We start from the raw sequence: 11,330 nt of genomic DNA, 5'->3' as shown, positions 1-11,330 counted from the left end.
CGAAATGTGGTGACTTGGAATTCCATGATCTTAGGATATGCAGAGAATGGTTGCTTTGATGAAGTTGTGAAATTCTTCGAGAGAATGCCTGAAAGAAGTAAAGTGTCATGGAATTTGATGATTGCAATGCATGCACAAAATGGGGATGTGGAAGAGGTTGCCAAACTTTTCGAGAAGATGCCTTGGCAGAATGTGGTTTTGCTAGAATTCAATGATTACAAGATACGTGCAAAATGGGCGCGTTGAAGATGATGAGAATTTGTTTCACTAAACGCCGGAGAAAAATGTGATTTCCTGGAATACAATGATTGTAGGTTATACAAAGAATGGTAACGTGGATGCGGCCCTGAAACTCTTCTAGAAAATGCCTCAACGAAATATGGTCTCATGGAATATGATGATCGCGGGACTTCAACAAAATGGGCATGTTTATTGTGCCCTAAAGATCTTTCAACAAATGAAACTGGTAGCTGTAAAATCAAACTTTGTTACATTTGTCAGTGTTTTTCTTGCATGTGCCAACTTGACAACTCTGGAGCATGACAAGGAGGCCCATGAAGACACCATCATAACTAGATCACACTCTGATGCCATTGTTAGCAATGCCCTCATAAATATGTACACAAAATGTGGGTATACCGAGGTTGCCCATATATTTTTTGACAAAATGTCTGAACGAGTCACAAGTTCATGGAATGTGATGATTATGGGTTATGCTATAAATGGGTGTGGCCAAGAGGCTCTCCAACTCTTTGAACAAATGCAACTCTATGGTGTAAAGGCAAACCATGCTACTTTTGTTGTTGTTCTGTCTACCTGCTACCATCCAGGCTTGGTGGATGATGGCTTTTGATTCTTTGATCGAATGAGCCGAGATTATGGCATTACACCTTTAGAAGAGTATTATTGTTGCATGTTCGACCTTCCTGGTTGTGCAAGGGAACTGGAAGAGGTATAAAACTTTATAAGGAAGATGTCTGTAAAACCTACCATGGTTGTTTGGAGGTCTTTGCTCAATGCATGTAGAACATATAACAATGTAGAACTGGGCGAATGTGTTGCAAAATACCTCTTTGAATTAGATCCAAATAATGTTGCACATTAAGTGTTGCTTTCAAATATATATGCGACATCTAGCAAGTGGGATGGTGTACAAAAGCTACGAAACATGATGAAGGATAGGGGAGTAAAAGAGATGTCAGCATATAGTCCGATTGAGAAGAATAACAAGGTTTATACTTTCCAAACGGGACGCGTGTTGTGGAAGAATAGGATGAAAGCTTCTCTGCTAACCAATTGAGGAGTTTGTTATTATGAATAACTCGATCAATATAGCTTCTGGGTAACCCAACTGGGCTAGGAAGATCAACATACCAATAATTTCATCTCTTGTCATGGCCTAAAGGTGTTTATATCCTAGACTCTGCCTACTCTGCCAACCTTGTTTTGTGTTCACCGTTTCTGGAGGACCTATGCCAGATCCAAGATAGTTGTTACAAAGTAAATCATTAGAACAATCTTGCTTGGTTGGATGTTTAAACTTTACTATCTTGGATCTAAGTGACACTATCGTAATTTGTTGTTTCTGCTTCTTTGATAATGGATTTGGAGAGTTCTAATGTTATTCGATCTGATTATCAGGGCTATCAAGGAAATCGAGGTTAAGAATTCACTTTATCTGGAAAACATGATTGAAGGATTTTCTATTCTAGTTATAGTTTAGGAATGATTATTTTGCACTTTCAAAGATAGTATTTGCATTTTGATTATTCTCCAAATACAAGGAAACTTCCATTCCATTTCTTAGATATTTAGCTCAAGCAGAATCTAGGGTTTGAAATGGAGATTACAAGCTTGCATAGTTATGAAAGTTTGTTGTGTTTGTAGAGAAATTAATGAAAATCCATGTATCTCAAGGCACAACATAACAATACACAGGAAAATATGCACTGTGTATTGAACATTTAAATCATGACTTGGAGATCAAATTAAGCTGATTTTTGAAAGCATAATTTCTTACATTTGATTAGATGTCCCTTCAACGATGTTAATTCGAGTTTGCAACTTGTTGGGAAGTGTGCCTCTTTTAGGTTGTGTGCCCTATGCAAGAAAAACTCATTTTCTCCTCATGGCAATGGCTCATTACTGCATTCTTTTCTCATGGTATCTTGTTTCAAGCATTTTCCCTGCAATTTGTCCTCTTATAAAGCAAATTGAAGGATTTATCACTTTGTACATTCCATGTAGGAGAGACGCACACAAATAAATTTACATTGACATTAAGGGTCTGGTTCTTCCAAGCTAAATTTTCCATGTAAAATATTTTAAATGAGTTTCCACATATTTAAATGGTGAAGTTCAACCTAGTAGGAGTTGTATACTTCAGTGATTCTTTCTTCATAAATGCCTTTACTTGGTTTGAACATTTATCACTATGTCTGATCATATTGGAATTTTCTTTGCAACGTAGAAGCATCCAAGGAGAAGGATATGGTGCGAGTTGATGAAAATTTCTTCCTTGTACAACTTGATCTGAAATATAATCTTTGTCAAAGGCACACCCTTTCTCAGTGTAGGGGCCCCAGCGAATCAGTGACAAGGCCATGTATAACCATTTCCTTTTCAGACTTGTCATAACATTACTAAGGTCGACAGTTTGGAGTCAAGGTGGCATATACTGAGCATTATTTGAGAATGATATGATGAAGCCCAACCAAGTAATTTGCTCCATCCTAACAGATTTTTGAATTAAAGTTGTTCTGAAACCTTTTAAGTTGAATATGTTCGGAAAAGTAGACAACCCTCGAGGTATGAACATGTATATAATCTTTCACACCAATACAAGACATGTATTTTTAAATAGGTTTGATCAACTCTTGTAAGACATAGCTTATCAAGAGATGGGAGTGTTCATCTTTTGAGAGATTGCTCTCATCAAAATAAATGGAGGCTTGTTGTGGTATGGCAAACAACACAAGAGAAGATCATATTGATAAATATGGAAGATATCAAGATCTATATATACATATGACCAGTGATCCTTTAGATGCTTAAGAGGCTGGTTTGAGACATAGTTTAAGATGCTTTAACTGACTTTGTGAGCGAAGATGATGAAATGGATTTGAGCGACACCACTTGCATTGTGATATTAGAGCCTTGAAGGCCCACATGTAACACTTGGAGCAAGGCTAAAATACTTGCTTGTATATTATGCTTGCATAATTGACGGAGAAGATCCATTGTTGGACAATTTTGGGAGGTTGAGTGAGCATTCTAGAAGTCTACTCACATACCTTGGATGGCACTTTGAATTTAGGTATGCGTACTTTGTGGAGCATCTACATTTAGGAGTGTCTTTAGAGGCTGGATGCTATGTGTTCAAGCCCTTATCTCTTGAAGGTGTCCCTCTCTATGGGGATTTTGATGTAAAAAAAATTGTATATGTGGCTTGAGTGGCCCTTATTTTATGTAATTTAGATTAGTTAAATTGGTGAAAAGGGATTTTACCCTACCATATGCTAGATTAGGGTATCTTACTCAAGAAATTAATATTTTATTGTAAAAAGAAGTTGAACATCTCCTTATAAGTGGAGATTCACTTCCTCTCATTTCTGATTCCTTTAGCAAGTCTAAAATTTTTAAAATTTGTTGGAGTTATTTTATATTGGATTTGGTGCTATGTATGGAAGACCAATGCACTTCATGGGGCCTTGGATCCTTGGTCAGATTGACAAAGTGTTGAGCCATTTACTAGGGTTTGTTCCATTCCCACTGTACTCTGCTCCTCCTAATGCAATGCTGGAAATGGACAAGACTGTGCAAGTCCTAAGAAAATATGTCTAAGTAAATACCCCTCATACATGGAATCTAAGCTGGAAAGCCCTTGTTATGAGTTGTTGTCCCAATGGACATGTTTCTTGAAGCATTTGCATAATTTTTTTTCTATATTTTTCATTTATTAAAGTAGCCATTCATTTTGTCTCCGCCATTTAATAAAGTAGCTATTCTTTGTCATTTATTAAGGTAACTATTCTATCTTTGTTTTGCGAGCACAAAGTACATTTTTCTTTGTGGCCTTCCAAACAAGAAAGTAAGTGTGTTCATTCCTTTCCTCTTATGCTTAAATTACACTATAAATGATTGTAGGCAGCCATCTGTGTCAGATACCATGGTTAGGTAGAAAATATAAAATCTCTACTCAATAATGAAATGTAGTAATTTTTTTATAAGTTTTTTTAAATTGATTCATTCTGTAAAAAGGAGTAACTGGAACTTTGCCATATCTCCTACTTTCATTCTTTTTTTTTGTAAACTTGGCAGTACTTCCTCTATTTATATTACTTTTTCAAAATCTTTAACTTCCATTTGCTCCAGGTGGCTTACCTACCCGAAGGAAACCAGATAGCCACCTGTCTGCATTAAACCCTGTCCAAAATTTAAAGAGGTTTATTGATATCCATCTAGCATCATTGTTTTGACTGTTTATACTACTGTTTCTAGAAAGCAAATTAAACAAGTAAGTGCATTTAATCAAAAAATTTTGAGTTTAAACTGGACCACTGCATCAATCCTCATCTGAGGATATTACTAGGGTTGGCGCCTTGGCACCAGATCCTGGCATCTTGCTCCTCTGCCCGATTCTTCACTTCAGCTCATTTAGAGTCTGTTCGATTCTTCCCAGGGCCAGGTTATTTCTGTAGGTCCATATCTGAATTGTCGTTATCTCCCTGAGTAATTCCGCTATGACTGGGTCGTTTTCCTCGTTTTTCTCCTGTGCCTCTACTCCGTCACCTGCCGCTTGCTCTCAATGCAGGGTCATGGCCCGTGCCACCACATTCTTCATTACCCAGTACTACTGTATGGTTTGCCTGAATAGGGAATGCCTTCCATGAGAATTCCCTGGATCAGGGACCATGCTTTCCCACTCCTCCATGGGGATGTCCCGATGCCTGATACTGTCGTTCAATTCCCTCTCCCAACTCATAATTTTGGCTCTAATGTCCAACAGATTCCCTGCCATGTAAGCGTCAATAATTGTCTTCATATGTTCACTGCCTGGCTTCCTTCCTCTTTTCCTGGTCGGCCCGCTTGTTCCTTCTTCCTTCTTGTTTTCTCTCTTGCCTCTCTTGGGGGCCATGTTGCTCCCTGCCTATCTGCAACTTTCTTCTTCCTGGTGTTCTATGTTCTCCTCACTGTACTGTCCCTAGTATGTTAAGATACCTATCACAAAGCCATTGCATTTATCAGAGTTATAATATTGAATCAAAACTATTTCCCATTTGCCCGTTTTCTTTCCCTTTCCAGGGTTTGTTACCTTCAGGATTTTTGTCAGAATGGGTTTAGAGCCAGTCCTTTTTTTGATAAGGGTTTGGTCTTTGCTTGGGTTTCTTCCCATTTTCCCTCCATGGCAGCAGTTTGCGCATGGCCTTTCCATTTTGGTCATCCTCATGGGTTCCTCCCCAGATGAGGTCAGTTTTTTGTTCCACCTTTCCCAGGATCTCCCTGGCTTGTCAACAGGTTTCCTCCTGGAGCCGGCTCTACATCCCTCCCCCCAAGGTTGCTTGATTTCCTAGTTCACTATAATCCTTGGGTTTTTCCCCCTTGGTTGCTTCCATTTTGCCTACTGGCTCTCTCCCATCAATTCCTACAGGGCTGGCTAGGGTCATGCTCTGTCGGGGATTACTGCGGGCTTCTGTCACTGGATGGCCCTCTCCCTTCCTGGGTACGAGACCCTCCCTCCTAATCTCCCTACCCTGGAAATTCAAATGCACTGTGAGATTGGTTTTAACAGTGTCGCGGGAGGTTCTATTTTCCTTTTTAACAGACTTATGCATGTTCCATCTCAGATATCCTATTTTCCTACTGTAAATAATCTTGAGCCTAGCAAGGATGGGGAGCATAGGAACTACATACCAACTTGCCAGTCTGTTGCCTCTTTCATCCGCCGTCTGATTCTTCGCTCTTTAGCCACCTTCCCTCTCGCCAGCTCTTCTCACCGTCATCTACATGCGTTTTGCTATATTCTGATTTCCGTTAAGTTTTATTCCTCTCTCCCTCTGGTCCCTTGCCTTTACTGCCACCTGTCTGGCATTATTACCTGCACGGATCCCTACACCCTCCTCTCGGGATGCTGCCCCTCTGTCCTTACTGCCATCTCCTCTCATTAATCCACACTTTCTCCTGGCTGCTCTTGCCGTGTACCTATTGTCCTTGTCCTGCCACTTGTTATCATTCTTTTGCCCACCCCCCTACTCACTGCCCTTCCCTCCTCTCTGTCGTTCTCTTTTGTCACCGCCCTCGTACTCTCGAGAGTTGTACCTTCTCTGCCTGCTCCGTCACCTGCCAGATTACCTGTCTACTCACTTCATTCTCCGCATCTGTCCTTTCCCCCACCTGTCCTCTTCCTCCCCCTTCCCGGTCGCGTCTCCCCGGTCTCTCTATATTTCCTATGATGTTCCCTGATTTGGGGTTCCTCTCTCCTCCTTTGTCTTATGCGAGGAGTTGCACTAAGTTTGCCATCTCCTCCATCTGGACTAGCTCTGCCTCGCTTGCATCTAGAGTTCTTCCACCATGCCTGCACCCCCAGTTTGCCAAGTTATCTGCTGGTTCGTTGCCTTTCCTTCTCACATGGGTGGGAAGGATGTAGTCTACCTGTCTTATAACTTTTCTAATCTCCTGCACTAGCCAGGCGATTCTCCAGCTACGACTAATTTTCTCTGCTTGGGTTCCTTACTGTAGCTGTTTGACTATATCAACTACCATTTTCGAGTCTCCTTCAACCTGTAGATTTTGGTATTCCTCCCTTATGGCAATTTCTAGCCCTTTTTTCAGTGCATGGAGCTCTACTTCATTGTTTGTAGCATTACTGCAGTCCATCGCGTAGATTCTGAGAGTCCTTCCCCTGTCGTCTCTGAATACTCCACTAGTCCCTGCATCGCCTGGGTTCCTTTTCGTAGCCCCATCAAAATTCAATTTAATAAACCCCTGTTGAGGATTTATATAGTGATTGGCCACCTCCACCTCGTTTTTTTGGTGTATCATTATTATCTTATGCGTTATACTTGGCTTTAGTTTCAGGCGTTTCATTATTCTTGTTTCTGTTGGGTCAGTTTTCCAATCCTCCTCGTACCACCTCTCTGTAAGAATGGTCTCTCTGATATTCTGTATCATTTGGTTCCATATCTATGTTTTTGCTCTACCTTCCTTCTTGAAAATCAGGTGGTTTCGCTCTTTCCAAATATTCCACAGAACAAATCCTATCAAGAGTCTCCATGCCCTGTTCAAGATCGTGTTCTGGTAAGGTTTTTTTCTCCAGTTCTCTATCGTTGTTTTCATGATGTTTATATCTCTGTCACTAATTTCAAATATTTGCTGATGTTGTTTCCACAGGTTTACGCTAACTTTGCAGGTGTTGGTTAAATTCTCCATGGTCTCTTCCTGTTCTCTGCAGAGGGCACATCTCGATGGGCCTTGCGTTCCTTTTTTCCTCAATTGGTCCCATGTTAGTGCTGTGGCTCAGGATCCAAGTAAAGAATGCTACCTTCGGCCATGTTTTTGTTTTCCATATGCTTTCCCCTTTTTTTGTTTCTGGATGTCTGTTGTATCTTGCTTTTAGATGGTATCTTTCTTCTATTGTCAACATACCTTTGATTCTATGTCCCCATCTTAGAGTGTTTGTCCCATCTTTGATCACTACTTTCCTTGTTGACATTTCCTTTTCATAGATTTCCCATTGGGCTGTTGCTAGCGCTTCTAGCCAATTTTCCTTTTTTTCCACTTTCTCCAATATTCATCTGATTCTAGGCATGAGTAGTTTCGTATTATGTCTCCCTCATTTAGGCTAGTGAATTGGTGGATCTCTTGGAGCTGCGGCTGATTGTTGAGTTTTTCTCTATGTTGCCACGCTTCTTCCCAGAAGTTGGCTTTATCCCCTCCTCTGACTTCCCAGAAGCTATGCTCCCTGATCAGATCCTTATTGGCACTGGCCAAATTCCAGATTGTAGAGCCTTTCTTCTCATTTTGACTTCTTAGCTTTCCTTCTGGAGACCTGGGCATCTCATATTTTCTCTCCCATAGTTTTTTCCACAGGTCTTCCCCTCCCTGTGTCCATCGCCACCACAACTTTGCCCCCATTACCTGGTTCAGGATGTATGGGTCTCTTAGACCTAATCCTCCTTCTTTTAGGGATTTACTTAGCCAACTCCAGGATAGAAGCGCCCATTTTTTTGTCTTACTAGACCCTTGCCATAGGAATTTTTTAAACATATCTACCATTTTCTAGCAGATTGTTTTAGGTGTGGCTTGGCTGGTAAGTTGATATATTGGGATGGATTGGAGCACCGATTTTAGTAGAATGATGTGGCTCGGGATATTCAGCGCCCTGAATGTCTAGTTTTGCATTCTACGTTGAATCTTTCCCATCAGGGTACTCCAATTGGCCACTTTGTTTTTCTTGTCATTTAACAGGATGCCTAAGTACTTAGTAGGGAAATTCCCAATTCTAAATCCCATGGTTCTTGCCAGGAAGGCTTGGGAGGAAGCTTGGGTATTGAAGAAATAAATTTCTGATTTCTCTTTGCTTATCTCTATCCCAAAGGCCCCAGTGAAATCTGTGAGAATTTCCATTATTTTTTTTGAATGTTGTCTATCCATGTAACATAACGTCATCAACAAATTGTTGGTGGGTTAGAGGTAGGACATTTCCCCAAAGTCTTAAGCCCTTCAATTGTTCACTATTAACTTTAGCTTTTATCAGTCTTCCTAGTCCATCCGCTGTGAGGATAAACAGAAATGGGGATATCAGGTCACCCTGCCTGAGCCCTCTGGACGAATTGAAAGCTTCTGTAGGTGACCCGTTTAGTAGTACTAACATAACTAGCATAGTTATCATTGACATTACCCAATTTATCCACCTGTCGTCAAAGTTGTCTGCCTTTAGGATTTTTTGGAGGTATCCCTAATTAAGTCTGTCATAAGCTTTGGCTAAGTCTAAGTTTATCAACGAGTGAATTGCTTCTTGTGCTACCACTATGCCATCTGTTATTTTTCTGCCTTTGACAAACCCCATCTGCTCCTGGGATATCAACTCTGGTAGTATTGGTTTTAGTCGATTCACCATAATTGTAGCTAATATTTTGTATATAACGTTGCAGAGCGCTATAGGTCAGAATCCTTGTGGTTCTTCTGAGTTCTCCGTCTTTGGTATCAGGGCTAGGAATGTAGCATTCAAGGCCAGATGCATTCTTTTGGTGCATCTGGATTCTTCTACTGCATTCACTATGTCTTGGCTCATGAAGTTCCATGTAGCTTGATAAAATTCTGAAGTGAATCCATCAGGCCCAGGTGCTTTATTCTTTGCCATCTTTTTTATTACCTCCTCCACCTCTGCTTTCGTTATGACCCTTAGGAGAGCCAAGTTCTGATCTCTAGTCACTATTTTAGGGATATGTTGACTAATTTTACCAATGTCGTCCTCCCTTCTGATATTGGGTTCTGTCAGGAGCTCTTTAAAATGTTGTACCAGCAGATTCTCCATTTCAACTTTCTGTGTTAGCCTGTTGCCTTGGTGGTCTCTTAGGGAGAATATTCTGTTTTGTTGTCGATGTTGTACCATTGCCTTATGGAAGAATTTCGTGTTTCTTTCTCCTTCTTTTAGCCATTGGATTCTCGATTTTTGTTTCCATAGGATTTCCTCTTGTTTTCTTCTTTCTTCCAGTTTATTTAGCACCAGTCCTTCTTCTTTTGCCAACTCTTCATTTCTTCCTTCATCTATGATTTTCTATTGTATTCGTTTCATCTTTATCTGGAGTGTTTCTTGTTCCTTTTGAATGTTTCCAAATTCTTCTCTGTTCCACTTCTTTATCCTTCCTTTTAAGTCTTTTAATCTGAGTTGGAGGGTGTGCATTTTGTTTCTTCCTTCCATCCCAGTCTCAGTCTCCTTCCACCAATTCTTCATTTTATCTATGAAGGTGGGTTCTCTTAACCAAAATGCCTCAAACCTAAAGGGTCTATTATGGTTCTGCTGATTCATAGCTATTTCTAATTTAATGGGCCAGTGATCCGACCCTAAACACGGGAGGATTGTTGCTTCATAGAAGATATCTTTTCCAATGAAGTGTTCTATTGCTAAGAATTTGTCTAACCTGGATGCTATTTGTTTGCTCCCTCCTCTTTGATTGTTCCACATATATTTTCCATTTATGGTTGGGATATCTACCATTTTCAATTCTGCTTGAAGATCCCTGAACCTCTCCATCTCTAGCTCTTCTCTTTGCAGTCCGCCTTTCTTCTCATCTTTTGATGTTGTCATGTTAAATTCTCCTGCTATCATCCACAGTTTCTCCTCATGAAGGTTTCCAAGCTGCTGAAGTTGGAGGAGAAAGCTTCCTCTTTCCGTTGGTGTATGAGGGTCGTATACTGCCGAAACTAGAAACCATTCTCTGTTTCCGATTAACCAGAACTTCCCCGTGAGTATTCTTTTCAGAAGATATCATGAATACGGAAATCTGTTTAAGGAACTTCCCCATGAGTATTCTTATGCCTCCCGCACTACCTTTCGCATCTATGGTCATGCATTCATATTTCGGTTTTACTTTGTTTAGGATTTCTGTGATTTTCCTTCCTGAGATTTTTGTTTCCTATAACAACATTAGTTGGGGTTTTTCTTTTCTTAGCCTTTCTAGGATGTAATTATCATTGGGGTGTTTGCATTGTCTTGTGGAATACCGCCAATAGTGGTACTACTCTCCCGGTGTTCACTAACATTTCTCCCATGATCTGTATCGATTCCTATAGATTTCTTCGACCTCTTTTCTTCCCGCCTTTTGCTTTGCTTTGATGGTCTTGAGTATTATCCTGTTGAAGGCCTAGTTGTTCTACCATTTCCATTTTTCCCTGTCCCTGTTTCGCTTGGTACTATTGAAAAGTTTCTCTATATAATCTTTTTTGCTCTTCTGGAATGAATATTTCGTCCAGGTGTCTCCACTCATTTAGTAGTTTCCACAATACTTCTTCTTCTGAGCTTAGTTCTTCTCCTCTGCTTGTGTCAATTTCCATTATTGTGTTGTCCATCTTCTCCCTCGCTTCCTTTTCCTCCTTCTCTGTTAGTTCGCTTTATGCCTTCCTCTTGGTTTGTGATTTGCCTTGGCTTGTGCTTCTTTCCTTTCCTTTTTCTCCCTGATATTCCATTGTTTGGGTCTCTGAATATGGTTTTTCTCTGTTGTTTGTTCCTGTGCTCCTCTTCTTCTGTATTGAGTGGGCATTCCTTAAACAGATTTTTGTACTCATGATATCTTCTGCATCTGAATGGAATATGTTCGTAGCCAAGGGTT

At 40.4% G+C, this 11,330-nt stretch overlaps 1 pseudogene; it reads left to right on the top strand.

The window, feature by feature from the left end:
• Positions 1 to 379: 379 nt before the first annotated feature.
• LOC149138458 (putative pentatricopeptide repeat-containing protein At3g23330 pseudogene) lies at positions 380 to 853 on the top strand (annotated as a pseudogene).
• Positions 854 to 11,330: the final 10,477 nt, after the last annotated feature.

The sequence above is a fragment of the Pinus tabuliformis genome, chromosome X (assembly GCF_031772625.1).
Source record: "Pinus tabuliformis cultivar Carrire ecotype Pingquan chromosome X, CPIR1, whole genome shotgun sequence".
NCBI lineage: Eukaryota > Viridiplantae > Streptophyta > Pinopsida > Pinales > Pinaceae > Pinus > Pinus tabuliformis.
The sequence above is the reverse complement of the archived record's forward strand: the minus strand, read 5'-3'. Positions and strand labels throughout refer to the sequence as shown.